Source organism: Rhinoderma darwinii, chromosome 6 (genome assembly GCF_050947455.1).
Source record: "Rhinoderma darwinii isolate aRhiDar2 chromosome 6, aRhiDar2.hap1, whole genome shotgun sequence".
Taxonomy (NCBI): domain Eukaryota; kingdom Metazoa; phylum Chordata; class Amphibia; order Anura; family Rhinodermatidae; genus Rhinoderma; species Rhinoderma darwinii.
Window position 1 is genome coordinate 36,261,617 of NC_134692.1, and position 21,333 is coordinate 36,282,949.

General features: G+C 40.4%; 1 long non-coding RNA gene across 2 annotated transcripts; it reads right to left on the minus strand.

The window, feature by feature from the left end:
* Nucleotides 1-1,878: 1,878 nt before the first annotated feature.
* Nucleotides 1,879-20,468, minus strand: LOC142656255 (uncharacterized). 2 transcript variants are annotated; one of them, XR_012849636.1, is made up of 5 exons: nt 20,430-20,468; nt 11,220-11,310; nt 5,708-5,791; nt 4,338-4,427; nt 1,879-2,171 (listed from the first exon to the last, which is right to left on the minus strand). It is a non-coding gene; the product is annotated as an uncharacterized LOC142656255 (long non-coding RNA). The 2 variants fall into 2 exon arrangements; XR_012849637.1 differs by lacking the exon at nt 5,708-5,791.
* Between the last annotated feature and the right edge of the window lie 865 nt (nt 20,469-21,333).

Sequence of the window (21,333 nt, forward strand, 5' to 3'; positions counted from 1 at the left end):
CCCACATATAACCCCGCTGTAGATAGTGATCCACATATAGCCCCCTGTAGATAGTGCTCCACATATAGCCTCCCAGTAGATAGTGCCCCACATATAACCCCCCTGTAGATAGTGATCCACATATAGCCCCCGTGTAGTTCGTGCTCCACATATAGCCCCTCACACTTTTAACAGAAAAAAAATAATCTTTACAAACTCACCTTATCCCGTTCCCGTGACGTCGTGTTCCAATGCAGGCCTGCTCTCTTCTGAGCAGGTCTACTGGGGCTGAACGACGCAAGTGTGCGCAATGATGTCATCGCGGGGCTTGCATCGTTGAAATACGCTGATTGGCAGGGCAGAATGATTTGCCAAGCTACTCAGCGCCTTTTTACAACGCACCGCTTGCGTCTTTAAAATGCGCTGAGTGGCAGGGCAAGACATTCTGCCTTGCCAATCAGTGTCTTTCAGTGATGCAAGCGGCGCGATGACATCATCGCACTGCTTGCATCGTTGAAAGGCACTGATTGGCAGGGTGCTGTGCCCTTCCATTCAACTACGCAAGTGGCACAATGATGTGATCGCGCCTCTTACGTCATTGGAAGGCGCTGAATGGTGGGGCACAGAACGTGGCCCGCCATTCAGCGCTTATGCATGTAATTATATCTGCGTCCTATAGACGCAGGTACAATTATAGTGCAGGAGAGGGTGGTTTCAGTTGCACCGCCACCCTCTCAGAGAGGCAGCAGCCTGCTGCCTGAGGCGAGATGCTCATCTTGTCTCATGGACGGTGCGGCCCTTACTTGTATGCATCACCCAATGTTTCTTTAGCTTGAGGTCATGGACTTCTGTCCTTACATTCTCCTGTAAAATATTTTGATACATCTTTGAATACATTGTTCCCTCAAAGATTCAAAGATCGCAAGGCGTCCAACCCCTGAGGTAGCAAAGCAGCCCGAAACCATAATTCTTCCTCCTCCATGCTTCACAGTTGATGAGGATGAGGTTTTGGTGTTGGTGTGTAGTGTTCTTTTTCCTGTAAAGAAACTGTTCTGTATTTGTGCTAAAAAGTTCCACTTTTGACTTATCTGTCGATAAAATATTTTTCTCCCTGCACTTTGGATGTTTACTCAATGTATTTAATAAAAGACATAAATAGTACAACGGTTTGTGTGTTGCTAGTTTAGTTAGATTGTATTTGTCTACAATTGTGACTTAGATAACAATCAGATCACATTTTAATAGTAATCAATGTAGAAATCCAAGTAATTCCACTCAGCAGAATAGATGCAACATTGTCAGATATGTAGTTGGTCTTGAGAGACTTTGCTATGAATTGACATCAGTACGCTCAGTATGTTTATAATCCTTCTGAATATCTTTTGAAAAAGATGCAAACATCTCAGTAATTTACAAATGCAAATCAGGAGCATTAAGGGCTATGTAAATCATTGCAGACATTTGGCTTCTAAAGCAAAAGGTTATTCATATAAATTACTGTTATGGTGAAAAGCCTATTCCGGACAGTCTTCACCAGGATGACATCATAGTGAATTAATGCTTTGGCATTACCTAACTCAGGTTGGAAGAATTTTATGTTTATTTATCACTATAAGTTCAATGGTTTAAAAAAAAACTATTTTGATTGATAAAGTATATTCAAATTGCAATTTTCTGGAGACCATTAACACTGTTGGTACTTCACGTATCAAGGTTAACACTAGCTCCAAATCAATTGATAGGTGGCACTGTAATATATGCAGGTTCAGCACACAGAATGGTTGTCCCCACTGTATAGGGGTTACAAAGTCACATAATCTCTGCTTGGAATGGAAATCATGCATGACCAACACTTTACCAAGAAACACCGAAGAACTTCAAAGCACATTATCTACTTTATTTACAAAAGCCCATAGTAAACTCTTTCAGAGACTCTCCATCACATGGTGATGCACTCTTTCCTTGCAGCACTGGGGTCCTCGGTTCAAATCCAAACAAGGGCTGCATCTGCATTGGGTTTGTATGTTCTCTCCATGTTTGGGTGGGATTCCTCTGGGTGCTCCGGTTTCCTTCCACACTCTAAATACATAGTGATTGGCTTCCTATGAATTTAGCCCAAGTGAGCCCCATTGAGGACAGGGACTGATGTGAATGATGACAGTCTTTGTACAGTGCTGCAGTGTATCATGGAACTATATAAGAAATGGCAAATAAATAAATATCACAATTTGATCCCAATTTCCACTAAACCGAATCAAATCTTGCAGTTATAGCTGTACCTGTTGCCTCAAAGTGTATCTCTATCTTTAAAGAGACTCTGTCACCACATTATAAGTGCACTATCTCCTACATAAGGAAATGGGCGCTATAATGTAGGTGACAGCAGTGCTTTTTATTTTTTTTTAAACGATCTATTTTCACCATGTTATTAGCGATTTCAGCTTTATGCTAATGAGTTTCTCAATGGACAACTGGGCGTGTTTTACTATTGACCAAGTGGGCGTTGTACAGAGGAGTGTATGACGCTGACCAATCAGCGTCATGCACTTCTCTCCATTCATTTAGTCAGCGCATAGGGATCCCTTTAGATCAGTATGTGCTGTCTTATTCGAACACATTAACGACACTGAAGTGTTTAGACAGTGAATAGATATTCCACGGGATGTCTATTCACAATCTCGACACTTCGTTAATGTTTCTGTGACAGATACAGCAGAGCAAGCCTAATCTCGTTGTAACCTGTCATTTACAGCGTGATCTCGCGAGATTACGCTTGCTCTCTGTAACTACCACAGGAACATTAACGAAGTGTCGGGATTGTGAATAGACATCTCGTGTAATATTTATTCACTGTCTAAACACTTCAGTATCATTAATGTGTTAGTATAAGACAGCACATACTGATCTAAAAGGATCCCTATGCGCTGACTAAATGAATGGAGAGAAGTGCATGACGCTGATTGGTCAGCGTCATACACTCCTCTGTACAACGCCCACTTGGTCAATAGTAAAACACGCCCAGTTGTCCATTGAGAAACTCATTAGCATAAAGCTGAAATCACTAATAAAGTGGTGAAAATAGATCGTTTTTTTAAATAAAAAGCACTGCTGTCACCTACATTATAGCGCCCATCTCCTTATGTAGGAGATAGGCCACTTATAATATGGTGACAGAGCCTGTTTAAAGGGGAAATCAAGGAATGATCCTCTGATATATCATAGATACATGCAAGATGATCACTCTAATCATGTCTATGATTTCGGGTCACCACTTATTTCCAGAATAAAAGGGCTCCATAGAAAGTTTCTTAAACCCCTTTGGCACTGCACAGAAATCTTACATACTATTCTTAAGACATTGACATAAATGTGAATGGACAATGTTGTCCCAGGTTTCTATTAGTGGAACATTCTAAGAAGTGATATAAGGATTTGAATACTCTATAGAGCCCTTTTGTTCTGAAAATAAGTGGTGGTTTGATATCAGACTTCATCTGAGTAATTTTGTCACATATATGATTAAGCAGAACATAATTTTGACTGGATTAAGAAGTGTTATATTTTATTAAAAAACAAATAATTGTCCCCCCTTCATGCTGTTTTTGCATTTTGATGTACTGTAATATGTTCTAGCATAAGTGATCAGGTCGATATTAGAATTTTCATGTTGTCAGAGAACCAGTCAATAAGTAAGACATGACATTAGGGCCGCTCAATGCATTTCATAAGGATAAGGTATTTGTTTTGCTGTCTGGAAATCAATGAGGTAATCAAAGTGAATGTTTTCTAATGAAACTACCTTTTGATCTGGCGGGTCGGCAGAGTATGGGAGTCATAAAATCATGTCTTGACTTTAAATGACCTCTTGTTCTTGACCTACTTATTAAGCTATACCTCATATCTACAGTCTTAGTTTATTCATTGTGTCACCAATGTTGGACTATAGCATCGTCCATATAGACTATATTATAAAGAACGATAAGGACCAACTCCGATACCTTCAGCTGAAACATGCTTAGAACTATATGAAGAAAAATATAAGGTTTACAATTGCACCGGAGCTCTATATTCAATTATATAATACCCAATTTCCAGAGTTGTGATCTCAAAACTATACAGGATTTTTTTTAAGTAGGGGACCCGTCAGTACAAATTAAAAAAAAAAAATGGGACAGGAATTTCAACCTTAGCTTAGGGAATCAATGGATGGGAATTTACAACCAAATCCCTCTGGTCTCATTCAATAACATCATACGGAATGTAGTCCCCAAAATTATGTTTGACAAGAATCTTTGGCTTTTAGGTTTCTTTAGATCCTAAACTATGCCTCTTAGGGGATTTACTTATACTATCTTTACCTGATAGGTCTTTCCTGGACATTCAGAGTTCTTCATTTGATTCCAAAATTGTTAATAGCTAAATATTGGCTTTCGGAGACGGTCCCCTCTCTTAAACAATGGAAAAGAAAATTGTCAGTCTTTATTATCTGTAAAGCAAGTGTGTATAGATTACGGGACAAATATCAAACCGTTGTTGAAGCTTGGGTACCCTGGTTTAGAAATACAGGCTACATGGTACCCTAAACACTGTTATTTACCTCTCTACCCTCCAAGTTGTGGATAAGAGGTAAAGAGGGTTGAGGAAGGGAAAAAAAGAGAGGAAGAAAGAGAAAAAATGAATAATTTTCTTTTTTATTCTGCTCAAAGGGTATTGGAAGGTAGGGGTGGGACAGGATAGGAAATCACTGCTTGTAAAGATTATACTTGTTTGCCTTTTTGTGTGTATTTAAAGAGGCTCTGTCACCAGATTATAAGTGCCCTATCTCTCGGCGCTGTAATGTAGATAACAGCAGTGGTTTTTATTTTGAAAAACAATCATTTTTTAGCAAGTTATGACCTATTTTAGATTTATGCTAATGACTTTCTTAATAGACAACTGGGCGTGTTTTTACTTTATACCAACTGGGCGTTGTGAAGAGAAGTGCATGACGCTGACCAGTGACCAATCAGTACACTTCTCATTGTTCCAACCCAGCTTCTTTCACTGCACAATCACACTGAAAAGTGTATGATGCTGATTGGTCACTGATTGGTCAGCGTCATACACTTCTCTTCACAACGCCCAGTTGGTAAAAAGTAAAAACACACCCAGATGTCTATTAAGAAAACAATTAGCATAAATCTAAAATTGCTCATAACTTGCTCAAAAATGATCATTTTTCGAAAAAAAAAAACACTGCTGTTATCTACATTACAGCGCTGACCAGATTATGTAAGAGATAGGGCACTTATAATCTGGTGACAGATAAGAAAATAAATATTGAAAACAAAGACATGTGTTGTGCAGTCGTATTACAGATCCATGTTATACAAATGCGTAACATGCAACCATAGACAGCTTGTGCCCATACTATACCTCTGTGTGCCTCCTATTTAATACAGAGAAACACATAATTTTTTCACCATGGAAACTGTGTGGAAAAAAAACTTGTGGAATGTTGCAATATGGAGGTATTCTGCCATAGAAAGCATTGCTTCTAGGAGAGAATACAGTGCTGCATGTGCATATGGCAGCACACAGATTGCCTACAGCTCCATAATACGGAACTGTAGAAACGCTTTGTTGTGTGTATGACAACTATTTATTTTTTAATGGACACTAAATGTAAAAAAAATGTATGCTGATCTAATAGTATACCTGATAAATATCAACTTTGTAATTTACTTACTGTTAGTTGTTGTTTTATCCATTCAAATTCCGTGTGAAGTTACTGCTACTAGGTGGTTCCCTTCCTGTATTCTGTGGTCCACCCCTATTGTCAAGCAAATTCCATCTCTAGTTACAAAGCAGAGGAGACGGACTAAAGGAAGTGGGGGTGCAGGAGGATGGAGCAAATAGGAGGCACATACATGCTGTCCATAGAAGTCTATGGAGAGAGAAGGGGAGGAGGGAGGAGATAGAGACACAGATGCTGCTGACCATTGAAGTCTATGGAGAGTGGAGGTGTAAAGAATCTGCCGGGCACAACTTCTGTGTATACGCCCATATGTAATCAGTCTGCACCTGAGTCTATGTCTCTGAGACTGACTCCATCTTCCACCACTCAGGATGGCAGGCTTAGGAGTGGGAGAGCTTATCGCAGCCTGGCCAGACGGAGCTAGCTCCCGCCCTCTGTCTATTTATACCTGCCTTTCCTGTTCCTCCTTTGCTTGTGATTCTTCTCGTGTGGTTTCCTGGCCCAGCTACAGCTTCTGACTATTTGATCCTGCTCCATACTGACCCTGGCTTGCTGACTACTCTCCTGCTCTGCGTTTGGTACCTTGTTCCCTCCTGGTTTGACTCGGCTCGTTCACCACTCTTGTTGCTCACGGTGTTGCCGTGGGCAACTGCCCCTTTTCCCTTAGCTTTGTGTACCCTTGTCTGTTTGTCTCGTGCACTTACTGAGCGTAGGGACCGCCGCCCAGTTGTACCCCGTCGCCTAGGGCGGGTCGTTGCAAGTAGGCAGGGACAGAGTGGCGGGTAGATTAGGGCTCACTTGTCCGTTTCCCTACCCCCGTCATTACAGGAGGGGTGCAGGAACAGATGGAGACACAGACACACTGCCCATAGAAGTCTATGGAAAAAGGAGGAGGGAACAATGAGAGACACACAGACACACTGCCTATAGCTGGTAAGTGTTATATATATCACCCCAGTCCAGGATTCTCAGATACAATGCTCATTACTGCTGTATAATTTCCTCTATACTGTTGCAGCTTTTAGATGTGTGATAGATAGAGATAGGAGATCTGGATTCTCCTCTATCAATGATTTTGCAACCCTTCAGTAAATCATTCTTTTATGGGTCAGTAGATTGGATTGGTCTACAGAAATACATAGTTGTATTGCCTGATATCTTGATTTTTACTTATTTTTTCATAAAAATGTTTACAAGAATGGTCCATCAATATAAATTTATTCTACAATGTCACCTTTGCTATTGTATTTTTTTTATTTTAATAAATATGTTAAAAAAAATATTACGTCACTTCAACAATATACCTTTAACTGGAAATCATTATTGATAACAAAGAACAGAGTCCAACTGGCCCACTGGTGGGACATAATAATGGGGTCAAGCCATGATAGGGATTATGAAGTCCAGCCTGTGTGTTTAATGGAACGCCAGATTTTATGAAAAAACTAACATGAGTCAAGAACTTGCTAGGTTATGACAGATGGTGGACCTTCAGAATTACTTCAGGAGAGCTCAAGGGACCATAGCCTAACACTGCCAAAAAAACAATCAATATTCGATGCTATAGCTCAAGAATTATGGTACATTTTCTGGTGAAACTGCTCATGGCCTCTTTTCAATGTTTCCTGTTAAGTTTAGTAAACTTTGCTACTAATAACAATTTTAGGAAACTGGCTTAGGGTTAATGCACATGGTCATATTATTGATTCATGTCGTATATCAAATATATATAGCTTTTTTATGTTTTAGTTCTCTTGCACCCAAGTGCCATAAATGAAATGAAAGGGTTATCTGGGACATTCAAAAATCTGCAGCAAGGCAGGGGATGGTATAAAATAATAAACTTTCAGATACTCACCCCCTGATGTGCCCCCAGAGCGGATGGAATACGGGGCTTCAGCGCTGGCGTGAGGAGCACTGCAGGGGGTATTTGCTATTTAATACCATCCCCTGCTGCCATTTTTTAAAAGTCCTGTATAACCCCTTTAATGAAAAAAGGGGGTTATTTATTAATTTCATGGGGGATACTTTTTTTCTAAAGAAACTTTATTGAGCTTAATTGAATAATTTCTTTGTCCCACTAGGCTACTTGAAGCTGCGATCATTCAATGGTAAAAATAATACTTTGGAATATTAAAACTTAGAATATAGCATTATTATGCTTAGAATACAGGATTTTTGCCTGTCACTGTTAAAGACAATTTATTAAGCCATGCCTATGGCAGACCTTAGCTGACAGAGAGATCCCCCTACCTCTATCATAGCCTAATGAGCTACTAAATTTAAGCACATGGAGCCCCTCGGCTCTATATGATTTTTTTTAAGGGTCACAGCTGTCCGGTTGTTATACTGCAGGTATTGCAACTCAGTCCCAGTCCTTGCGATTGGACTCTTGTCGATCAGCAATTGACAGCATTGCAGCGATATGAAGTCACTTGCTATGGCTAGAATACCATTGTAAGGTGCAAAACACCATTGTATTAATAAAAATGAGAAATTGCCTGACATGTCAAAAATATTCTATAATGATTATTTGACATTATAATTTCATTTAATTTCTTAGATATATATATGTACACTTTTCATAGAAAAAAAAGCAACAGAGAAGCCATCTGCCTTTACAAGTACAACCTGCAAGTACAAATCCTCCTACAGGAATGCTGGAAATGAAGACCGTGAGTGTTACACAATTAAATTACAAATGTGACAAAAAATCATTACTGTCGTAATGTTTATCACCTGCACCACAAAACTCTCCATTGCCCTCAAGTAATTAAGAAATCGTCAACTTGTCAAAGGGGAAATAATTAGCATTCGATGTATGGCACATACAAGTCAATTGCTGTATTAAATTACCATTATTAATAAATTTGCTCTTGAAATACCAATTTTGATTTGAAGCTTGAGGATGATGGCTTATTATATTTCAAATGAGGTTTATAAAGTCAAGGATTACCATACTGAATGGTAGATATCAAATACTTATCTACAGTACAATCAAGTACAGCTAATAATAATACAAGAACAGTAGAAGCATCTGCTTTATTGTTAAAGTGTCCTTAAAATATAAATGCAAGACATAAATGATGTAGTTTTGTACTTGAGACATTTTCCTGTATTGTATTCTTGTATTTAATGTAACAATAAGAATCAAATCTTTACTAAACTGTCCAGCCAGTTCTTTATATTAAAGGGGTTTTACAGTTAGAAGAAATTAATGGCCTATCCTTAAGATAGGCAATCAATATCTGACCGGTGGCGTCTGACTCTCGGCACCCCCTCCGATCTGCTGTTTTGAAGGAAAAGAGGCACTCATGCAAGCGGTGCTTGCCCTTCATACCGGTTACTGCTCATACTGTGTATCACCAACACACTTGTAGTGGCGGTGTACAGTATTATTTCCTTCTCTTATTCCCTCGAATGAGAGAGGGCTGTAATACTGTGCACCGCCACTACAAGTGTCGCCGATTCCCAGTACGGAGCAGGTAAGAAATTAAGGTGAAGCAGGGCTCGCATGAGCAATGCAGCCCCTTCAAAACAGCTGATCAGAAGGGGTGCCGAGAGTCAGACCCCACGGATCAGATATTGATGACCTATACTGAGGCTAGGCCATCAATTTCTTCTAGCTGGAAAATCCCTTTAAGTTTATTAATGCACATACTACCTCGTCATCGATGAATGTCTCAGTGGTTAACACTGTTGCCTTGGAAAAGTGGGGCCATGTCTTCAAACCCAACCAGGATAACATTTACATGAAGTTAATGTTTCTTACAAGTACTTCTGCTTCCTGTTCTCCAAAATCTAAACCATACAACCATGGTCTCCAAATCTTGCACAATACCTGTACTCAAGTTGAAGCGGATAGCTTAAAGTTTTTATTCCACCAATGCAAGTGAGTGCATGTTGCTAGGATATGTTAGAACTTACTGATAATGGGGGTCGGAACCGGTGAGACCCTTACCGACCCCTTCAGATTTTTGTTCCTGTACAATGCCGGTCCAGACCGCGAGGTGTACAGAGGACTGCAACATAACTCCATTAAAGTGCATTTGTGTGTGTTGCAGTACCCGCATAGCGCCAGATTAGGAAGTGGCCCTTTGTTCCAGAGATCATTGACAGTCTCAGTGGTAAAACTCCCACCAGTCAGTAAGTTCTGGCCAAACACTATTCTTGAATAAGAAATAAACATATTTTTGGGGAGATTTGCAATGAAAGTTATAACAAGCAAAACTTTAAAAAACAAAAAGTCAAATCTGTGATTTCAGAGTCCAAAAACATAGTAATAGGTTAGTTAGGTTCCTATGAAATTGATCTTAGTAGCATTCAAGAATTCACTATTTTTAAATACTTGTGATATATCATTTGATATGATATAATTAGATTCCATAATTCTACAGGGTCAACTTATATCCATTCTTTTTACATGTCTACTTATACACTCATTGGAACCTATTCTAAATTTTCTTGATGGAATTATTTAGATCTGATGAACCTTTAGAATTAGATTATACAATCTCAATGGACTTTGTTTTCCCAAGCTACATACACGACTTTACCCGACAATTATCACCTCCTGTCAACGAAGTCTGTTCACATCTCTGTGGAAGGCTCTGATCTGAGCCTCCCTCGCAAGTACAGCATTATTCTTCCTGTCAAAAAGACAGACACCAAGACGGAACCCAGACTGACCCTTTTGTAATTCATTGGCAACCATGGCAACCACTGGCAAGCCATTGGACAGATTCGCCATTGGCATCCGTCAATGGATCTGGCAAAGCATCTTGGCTATTGGAACCCATGTGGGATACAAAGATCAAGTTAAAATGGCTGAGTAATGTAATAAAAAACTACACAAGACGACATCTTATGGACTTGTATTTCTAATTTGAATTATTAAAGTAGCACCCCTAAAAGATCCATCCTAAAAAACAGGGGAATCCTTTAAGAACTGTTGGAATCCATGCGTTTTCCTATAAATTTACAGAAACATGCATTTGAATACAACTGAATACAATAGTATTTTATTCTCATTGTGCTAAAATAATATAATCAGTGCCAGGGTAAAACATGCCGGGTACAAAATTATTTTCCTGTTTACTAACTTTCAAAGAAAAATGTTCCTTAACAGGTTGGTACATGTTTTTCTTCAAATGTAAAGGCATGTTATAAAGTATCCTGTGGATTTATTTCATTTCAATAGCTGTTGTTTTTAGAAAAAGAAAAAAGTTTGAAACAATTTGTGCCCTTTCCTTTTCAATCTAAAAATAATGCAACATTAGTTGGCAATAACAACCTTGCCATGTTGCCAGAAAAACAGTCTGATCCTTTGTATAGGTTCTATTTTTCTCAGATAAGGCATTTTGCTAGGGGAGGGCAAAACCATAATAACAACAAGGCAACAAATGATTAGTAGTCGGAAAATATAGTATATACTTTTTATGTCGCATTCATGTATTGTATTGTAATGTATTGCATATGATAAATTAAAGCCTGAGAAACTTACGTATGCCCTGTCTCACCTCTAGGATCCACTTTACGAGCCAGAGGGGAGAACTGCTAACAAACAGCATCTTTCGCTCAGGCGGACCCAGTCCCTACAGGTATTACAAGTAATGACATTCATTTTAATGGCCGTCTGTAATACTACATTTCCCCTGAAGCACCACTGCAAGGGGAAATGAGCAGCAACAGTAAATTTCTATAAGAAAATCACCTGTTTGCTCATGTTTTTTCATGGGAGCTTTAATATCAAGTGTCTGTAATGAGGTAACCCCCTTAATTGTATTGGCTCTAATATAAACAGATTCCTTAAATATGAGCTCTTGTGTGAAGCGTCACAATAATCTACTTTTATATAGTTCACACATGAGTCTTTTATGTGGTGTATAACCAATTCCTTGCATTGTTTACAAAAAATCATATCCTTATGATCATCGTTCAATGACCTATAACATGCTGCCCTTATATAGGGCAGTAAACCAATGCTGACAGGTCTGTTTTAACCTTTTAGGGACAAGACTATTTTGGACCTTGATGACCAAGCAATTTTTTTCCGTTTTTTCATCGTCACATTTCAAAAGCCTTAACTTTTTTCTGTAGGCATAGCCGTGTGAAAGCTTCGGGTATCTGTGTGTGAGACGAGTTTTATTTTTTAATTGCATCATTTTGGGGTATATATAATTTTTTTGTTAACTTTTATTAACTTTTTGGGGGGGCATTGGAAAAAAAACTATTTTTTGCATCTTAAATTTACGTTATGTACCATGTGGTATAAATAACATAATAACTTTATTCTGTGGATCGTTATGATTATGTCGATACAAAATTTAGATAGTTTTTTATGTTTTACCACTTATGCACAATAAAAACACTTCTTTTTAAAAGTATTTGTTTCTGTGTCGTCATATTCTAACAACCATAACTTTTTTTTATCTTTACGCCGATAGAGCCATATGGGGCTTATTTTTTTGCGGAACAACTTGTAGTTGTTATTGGTACCATTTTGGGGTACATACAATTTTTTGATCACTTTTTATTGCATTTTTTGATAGGCAGGATGAACAGAAAACTGCATTTTAGGCATTGTTTTTTTATTTTTCACGGCGGTCACATTATTAAAAAAAATTCCTCGATTTTAGTCCCACTATTGAACTTCACTATGCGATTGTTTGATCGTTTTTATAATACACTGCAATACAGTGTAAAACTGGCATTCTATTAGGCCCTGACCAGGAGGCCTTTGTTAGGGAAACGGCTGCCATGGAAACCATTGGCACCCAGTCATCGCATTGCGGGGTTGCCGATAAGTTGACCTCCCTGCCGATGAGCCACCAGAGTGGTTCAGGTCCCGATCATGTGACATTGCAGGGAAAGTTTGTTGTACCAGCAAACTGGAAAGTTTGTTGTAGAAACAAACTTTCCCGGCATTGATCACGGGTGTTGCCGCTGGTTGTCGTGGCAACCGGAGGCCATACAATACAATGGCCTCCGGGACTGCCATGCATGGAAGCAAGAGGCTGGTCCTGATAGGCTTCCTGTCAGAGTGACTGTCAGGGTCACACTGACAGTTATAATACATTACACTACATAGGTAGTGTAATGTATTATAGCAGCGATCAGAGCTGCAGGTCTTCAAGTCCCCTAGTGGGACTAAATAAAAAGTTTAAAAAAAAAAATGTATTATAAAAGTGTAAAAATAAGTTATAAGTTCAAAAAAACAAAAACTGTTAGGGTATTTTCACACAGGAATTTTGCGGCGGAATCCGCCTTACATTTATTTCAATGGGAGTCGGACGCTTCATTTTCCCGCTAGCTGATTATTTCAGCTAGCGGGAAAAAGAAGAGTCCTGCTCGTTCTTCAGGCAGATTGCATCCGAAACTCCCATTGATATCAATGGGAAGGAGGAATCTTCCTATTGTCAGGAGGAATAGTTCCGCACTGGATATTTGCTGGGGGACCCGTCAAGCAAAATCCGCCATATGAACTAGCCCTTGAGATTTGAACAAATCTCATGCACACGCTGCATAAATGCTGAGTGGAAAAAACACTCAGAAAGTGACATGCAACAAATAGATGTTGCGTTTTTTTGCGATCTCGCTGAAAAAAAAAAACTCAGAAAAAAATAAATCTTATACTTACCCAAAAGACTCTGTTACTTCCTCCAGGCCAGCCTACTGGGTTGACGTCTCATCCCATGTGACCACTGCAGCCAATCATAGGCTGCAGCGGTCACATGGGATGAAATATCTTCCCAGGGCTGCAGAATGTCATGACGTCAGGACGTCGGAGGGTCGCGTCACCATGGTAAGTTTTCTGCAGCTGACATTCTGGCCGGAAAACTGCACCAGAATTTGGTGTGTTTTTTTTGGTCGGAATTCCCTGTGGCACCCAGGGCAGATATACGTCTATTTGACCTGTAATTCAGATGTTGCAGATATCACAGTGAACCACAGATTTCAGCCTCTCGGAATGTGCATGCTGCGGAGTGAAAATTCTGCACCGCAGCCTAAATTCCGCACTGTTATTTTCCACATCTGAATTAAGTTACCTAAAAAGGTATAGAAACCACTGTCCGCAGCGGAATTTAACAGCAATTCTGCCACGTCTGAACATGCCCTAAACATGAACTTGCTTCATGTCAGTGTCAGGCTGGGTTCACACGAGCACATTAACGTCCGTAATGGACGGACGTATTTCGGCCGGAAGTCCCGGACCGAACTCAGTGCAGGGAGCCGGGCTCCTAGCATCGTAGTTATGTACGACGCTAGGAGTCCCTGCCTCTCTGCAGGACAACTGTCCCGTACTGTAATCATGTTTTCAGTACGGGACAGTAGTTCCACGGAGAGGCAGGGACTCCTGGCATCGTACATCACTATGATGCTAGGAGCCCGGCTCCCTGCACTGAGTTCGGTCCGGGATTTCCGGCCGAAATACGTCCGTCCATTACGGACGTTAATGTGCTCGTGTGAACCCAGCATTATGTATCATCTCTAGACAAGATCCTAGTCTAGTTTTACATCAAGAGGCAACAGTAGCAACCTGCCCTGTGCCAGAGGGGGCACAAAAGCCCCCCGCCATACAAGGAGACACTCGTTTTATAAATAGCACATGGTAGGTGGGGGCCCTTTTAAAGATTTTTCATTGGAGCCCAAGAAATATTTAAGTTATGCCTCTGCTACTGACTCCAAATATAGTAATGGTAATACATGAAATACCCATCTCAAGAAAATGTAGTCACATTAAGGCCGGGTTTACACGAGCGTGTGCGTTTTGCGCACGCAAAAAACTCTGCATTTTGCGTGCGCAAAAGGCACTTGACAGCTCCATGTGTCAGCCCTGTATGATGCGCGGCTGCGTGCTTTTCGCGCAGCCGCCATCATTATGACACTCCGTTTGGATGTTTGTAAACAGAAAAGCACGTGGTGCTATTCTGTTTACATTCACAGTTTGACAGCTGTTGCGCGAATCACGCTCGTCCCACGGAAGTGCTTCCGTGTGGCATGCGTGAATTTCACGCACCCATTGACTTCAATGGGTGCGTGATGCACGAAAAACGCCGAAATATAGGACATGTCGTGAGTTTTACGCAGCGGACTCACGCTGCACAAAAATCACTGACAGTCTGCACTGCCCCATAGACTAATATAGGTCCGTACGACACGCGTGAAAATCACGCGTGTCGCACGGACGTATAACACGCTCGTGTAAATGAGCCCTTATTATGTGCTGACGAATCTAAATCAAGATTCGGCAAGATACAAGTCAACTTATTCTTTAACCCCTTAAGGACGCAGCCTAGTTTGGGCCTTAAGGCTCAGAGCCCATTTTTCAAATCTGACATATTTCACTTTATGTGGTAATAACGTCGGAATGCTTAAACCTATCCAAGCGATTCCGAGATTGTTTTCTCGTGACACTTTGGCCTTCATGTTAGTGGTAAAATTTGGTCGATATATTCAGTCTTTATTTGAGAAAAATTGCAAAATTTAGAGAAAATTTAGAAAAAATAGCATTTTTCAGAATTTAAATGCATCTGCTTGAAAAACAGACGGTTATACCACCCACAATAGTCACTAGTTCACATTTCCCATATGTCTACTTTAGATTGGCATCGTTTTTAGAACATTATTTTATTTTTCTTGGACGTTACAAGGCTTAGAACATAAACAGCAATTTCTCATATTTTTAAGAAAATTTCAAAAGCCTTTTTTTTAAGGTACCTGTTCAGTTCTGAAGTGGCTTTGAGGGGCCTATGTATTAGAAACCCCCATAAAGCACCCCATTTTAAAAACTAGACCCCTCAAAGTATTCAAAACAGCATTTAGAAAGTTTTTTAACCCTTCAGGCATTTCACAGGAATTAAAGCAAAGTGGAGGTGAAATTTGCAAATTTCGTTTTTATTTCTGAATTTCAATTTTATTCTATTTTTTTTCTGTAACAAAGAAGGTTTTACCAGAGAAACACTACTAAATATGTATTGTCCAGATTCTTCAGTTTTTAGAAATGTCCCACATGTGGCTCTAGTGTGCTCGTGGAATAAAACACAAGCCCCAGAAGCAAAGAAGCACCTAGTGCATTTTGGTGGTGCTTTTTTATTAGCATATATTTTAGGCAGCATGCCAGGTTTGGAGAGGTGTTGAGGTGCCAAAACAGTAGGAATCCCCCAAAACTGACCCCATTTTGGAAACTACACCCCTCAAGGAATTAATTTATGGTTATTGTTACCATTTTGACCCCGTAGTTTTTTCACAGCGCGTATTTGAATTGGGCTGTGAAATTAAAAGAATGACAATTTTTCCAATAAGATGTCATTTTTGATCAGAATTTCTTATTTTCACAGGGAACAAAATGCCCCATTTTGTTGCCCAATTTGTCCTGAGTGCGGCAATACCCCATTTGTGGTGATAAACTGCTGTTTGGGCCCATGGGAGGCCTCAGAAGGAAAGGAGCGCTATGTGTTTGTTGGAGTCCAGATTTTACTGGATTGGTTTTCGGGTGCCATGTCGCATTTGCAGAGCCTCAGAGGTATCAAAGCAATGGAAACCCACCAAAAGTGACCCCATTTTGGAAACAAAACCCCTCAAGGAATTTATTTATGGGTGTTGTGACCATTTAGACCCCACAGTTTTTTCACAGAACTTATTTGAATTGGGCTGTGAATTTAAAAAGAAAAACTTTTTTCCAATAAGATGTAGTTTTGGCTCAAAATGTCTTATTTTCACAACGAATAAAATACCCCATTTTGTTGCCAAATTTGTCCTGAGTGCGGCAATACCCTATTTGTGGCCATAAACTGCCGTTTGGGCCCATGGGAGGTATTAGAAGGAAAGGAGCGCTATGTGTTCTTTGGAGCACAGATTTTGCTGGATTGGTTTTCGGGTGCCATGTCGCATTTGCAGAGCCCCAAAGGTATCAAAGCAATGGAAACCCACCAGAAGTGACCCCATTTTGGAAACTACACCCCTCAAGGAATTCATTTATGGGTGTTGTGACCATTTAGACTCCACAGTTTTTTCACAGAATTTATTTGAATTGGGCTGTGAATTCAAAAAAATGAATTTTTTTCCAATAAGAGGTAGTTTTGGCTCAAAATTTCTTATTTTCACAAGGAATAAAATACCCCAATTTGTTGCCCAATTTGTCCTGAGTGCGGCAATACCCCATTTGTGGTGATAAACTGCCGTTTGGGCCCATGGGAGGCCTCAGAAGGAAAGGAGCGCTATGTGTTCTTTGGAGCCCAGATTTTGCTGGATTGGTTTTCGGGTGCCATGTCGCATTTGCAGAGCCCCAAAGGTATCAAAGCAATGGAAGTCACCCCATTTTGGAAACTACACCCCTCAAAGAATTTATTTATGGGTGTTGTGACCATTTAGACCCCACAGTTTTTTCACAGAATTTATTTGAATTGGGCTGTGAATTAAAAAAAAATTTATTTTTTCCAATAAGAGGTAGTTTTGGCTCAAAATTTCTTATTTTCACAAGGAATAAAATACCGCATTTTGTTGCCCAATTTGTCCTGAGTGTGGCAATACCCTATTTGTGGTGATAAACTGCCGTTTGGGCCCATGGGAGGGCTCAGAAGGAAAGGACCACCATGTGGCCTACTGGGAATTTTCTGGTGCTAAGTCGTGTGTGCAGAAGCCCCTGAGGTATCAGTACAGTTGAAACCCCCGAGAAGTGACCCCGTTTTAAAAACGACACCCCTTAAGGAATTCATCTAGAGGTGTAGTGAGCATTTTGACCCCACAGGTATTGTGTAAAAGATAATGTGCAGCAGTTGGTGCAGAGTGAGATTTGCAATTTTCTATATATATGCCATGTCAGTGTCCGATATATTGTGCCCAGCATGTGCCACCGGAGACCTACACCCCATAAACTGTAATGTTGGCTCTCCCGGGTACGGCAATACCCTACATGTGGCTGTTATCAGCTGCCTGGGCACACAGCAGGGCTCAGAGGGGAAAGATGAGGAGGGGTAAGCTGTGCGAAGTGGATCAGAGCGAGTAAAACTGGGGTAAATTAAAAATAAAGGGATGGATGATAAATTTGAAAACACTCTTTCATACAGAGCTCTGGTTTTTCGGGACACGCGTCACATTGATATATTGTGTCCTTCCTTATCCCCCTCTTATAGCAGACTCTGCACCTCTTTTGACTTTTTCCCTTCTTGCCAGTTTGGGGAACTTCTCCTAAAAAGTGTTGCCCTGGTACGATGCCTGTGGCCCCGCTTCCAGAAGTACTGTAAGGCTTCAGGACTTGATCTGACAAGTCCACCCCTCCCATGTACCTATTGTAGTCCAGGATGCAGTCTAGTTTGGGGGTCCCTGTACTGGTACCTCGTACAGGTACATGGGTACTGGTGTGGCATCTCCCTGGTCTTGTACTTGACACACAATATGTTGCTGCTAGATTTTGCCCTGCTCTCACCCCTTCTGAGTGTTTGCCCAAGCAGAGTCGTAGGGAGGCCTCTCAGGTTTCTTCTAGCAGTGCCGCATGCCGCAGGACTTCTGGAAGCGAGGCAGTTGAAGAGTGGGACGCTGGTATAAAAATTATCCAGGTAGAGGTGGTAACCCTGGTCCAGCAGTGGGTGCACCAAATCCCACACAATTTTTGTATTAACTCCCAGTAAGGGGGGGCATTCTGGGGGCTGAGAACTGGTGTCCTTCCCTTCATATATCCTAAATTTGTAGGTATACCCGGATGCACTCTCGCACAGCTTATACATCTTCACGCCATACCTTGCCCTCTTACCCGGCAGGTACTGGCGGAATTGAAGCCTCCCTTTCAATACACTTCTCGGGGGTGAATGCTGGGAAAACCGGGCACTGAAACGGTCTAATAGGGGTCTCCGTTTATACAAACGGTCAAAACTGGGGTCATCTCGGGGTGGGCACGGCTCATTATCAGTATAATGTAAGAAGCGAAGTATTGCCTCATTTTTATTTTATTTTTTAGTTTCCAGCTCAGTTCTGAAGTTGCTTTGAGGGGCCCATATATTAGACACCCTTATCAAACACCCCATTTCAGAAACTAGACCCCTCAAAGTATTCACAACAGCATTTAAAAAGTTTATTAACCCTTTAGGCGTTTCACAGGAATTTAGAGCAAAGTAGAGGTGACATTTAATTAATTTAATTTAATTTATTAGGCACCATATCCGGTTTGAGGAGGTCTTGTGGTGCTAAAACAGTGGAAACCCCCCAAAAGTGACCCCTTTTTGGAAACTAGACCCCTTGAGGAATCCATTGTAGTTTTCTTGGGGTGCATGCGGCTTTTTGATCAGTTTTTATTCTATTTTTAGGTGGCGTGGTGACTAAAAAAACAGCAATTTTACTATTGTTTTTTATTCAATTTTTTTTACAGCGTTCACCGTGCGCTATAAATGACATATTCACTTTATTCTGCGGGGCGATACGATTACGGCGATACCAGATGTTTATAGTTTTATTTTATGTCTTATGGCGTTTGCACAATAAAATACATTTTGTAAAGTATAATTTACTTTTTGTGTTCCCTTATTCTAAGAGCCATAACTGTTTTATTTTTCCATCAGGAAAGCCGTGCGAGGACTTATTTTTTGCGTAACGAACTGTAGTTTCGATCAGTACCATTTTTCGGTACATGCGACTTTTTGATCTCTTTTTATTCCATTTTTTGGGAGGTGAAGTGACCAAACAATTGTGATTGTGGTACGGTTTATTATTATTTTCTCTTACGGCGTTCACCGCGCGGGATAAATAACGACATCGTTTTGTAGTTCAGGTCGTTACGGACGCGGCGATACCAATTATGTATAGTTTATTTGTTTATTTATATATTTTTATTAATAATAAAGAACTGATAAGGGAAAAAGGGGGACTTTTACTTTTATTACTTTTAAATCTTTTATTTTCTTATTTTTACACAACTTTTTTTTACTTTTTTACACTTTTATTACTTTGTCCCACTAGGGGACATGAGGGCAGGAGGCTCTGATCGCTATTCTAATACACTGCACTACATGCGTAGTGCAGTGTATTAGAGCTGTCAGCTGTTCGCTGACAGCAAGCATAGTGGGTCCTGATTTTGTCGGGACCCACTAGGCTTCCGTCGATGGCGTAGCCAGAGTCCATTGTTAGGATTCTGGTTGCCATAGTAGCCATCACGGCCCGCTATCGTGTAGCAGGCCGGCGATGGCAGCTTAACCCCTAAGAAGCCGCGATCGCTATTGAACGCGGCTTCTAAGGGGTTAATCGGCGGGGACCACCGCGATCGGTCCCTGCACACTAAGCTGTGATAGCCTGCTGTCGGAAACAGCAGGTATCACAGCTCAGACACGCGCCGGGGAAAGATGGCGCCGTGTTTACTCAGGTCAGTAATAGTACTGACCTGAGCGCGAACGTTCTACTTAGCAGGACGTACTATTACTGACCTGAGCGCGAAGGGGTTAAAATGGATCAAATTTTACACTTCATAGTTGCCTCCATGTTGGCCCTGTGTTATGTATTATACTATGCAAATAGGTGGGTTCTTCTTGTTATATCTAACAACATAAGGTCACTTTCTGACAGCCGTGATACAATAGTTTTTATTAGTCGCCATACCGGACCTTTCGCGGTTGTACTAAACCAAATTTAGATCGCCAACGGATTCTATGGTGATCAAAATCTGCTTTTTTACAACAGCGGGAGGTCCAGGTAGTGCGGCCATAATACGAATACTAAAATACATCACCTTGAAAGCAGCCAATATGTGCAAGCATCCATTCCCCAGAAGGCAGATAATAAAATAATAGCAAAGTCCACAGATTTAAATAATGCACAATGCCTATACACACCTCACACGTATATACGTATATATCTCACTGCTTGTTCATACATTTCCATGCAATGTTAATATGAATAAAATTAGCTAATTTAAAAGGAAAATGCGACATTTAAGACCATCAAGTAGAGGAAATATTTAGTAGGTATTATTATATGAAATCTCTGTTGCATCTCATTTGTTTTGAGGTAATCTCCTGCCTCTATTTTTGCTCATTGTGATTTGCCATACGTATCCTCTGGGTGATAGTTAAGGAAACAGATGCTAGGAATTGCTGTCCCTAGTTCCTGGGAGGAGATGTGACTCACACATCAGGTTCTCCTTTGTACTTCCACATGCAAAGGGTGGTGGAATAATCCGGGACTGCTGCCTGGTTTCCAATCTCTCACTGCCTGTTTCCTCTCGGCTTGTTCACAGCTTGTTTTGAAGTACCCTACCATATAGAGTTCCAGTGCCCTTACATTTCCCTACTATGATATTTACTCATTGTTTTCCTTTGCAATATAAATGGTTTATTAGAATGCAAGAAAAACTGCAAAACATTTTATGCTACTATTGTATTTTTTTAGTTGCTTAGTTCAATTTTGTTCTCACTTTTTTGTTATATTATACAATTCAGATATTGTCTCATCGAGCTCAGTTCCCTATAAATTAAGTAACTGCTTCTACGGCAATTCCCTAACTTAAACCAATTATACCAGGGGAGTAAAAAGGTCCATTGTAAAACTAGAGACCCAGTGGCCACTCTGTTACATAAAGAAATACCAGTGTTTATTATCCCTGTATTATGACATCACTGTGTGCATTATCCTTG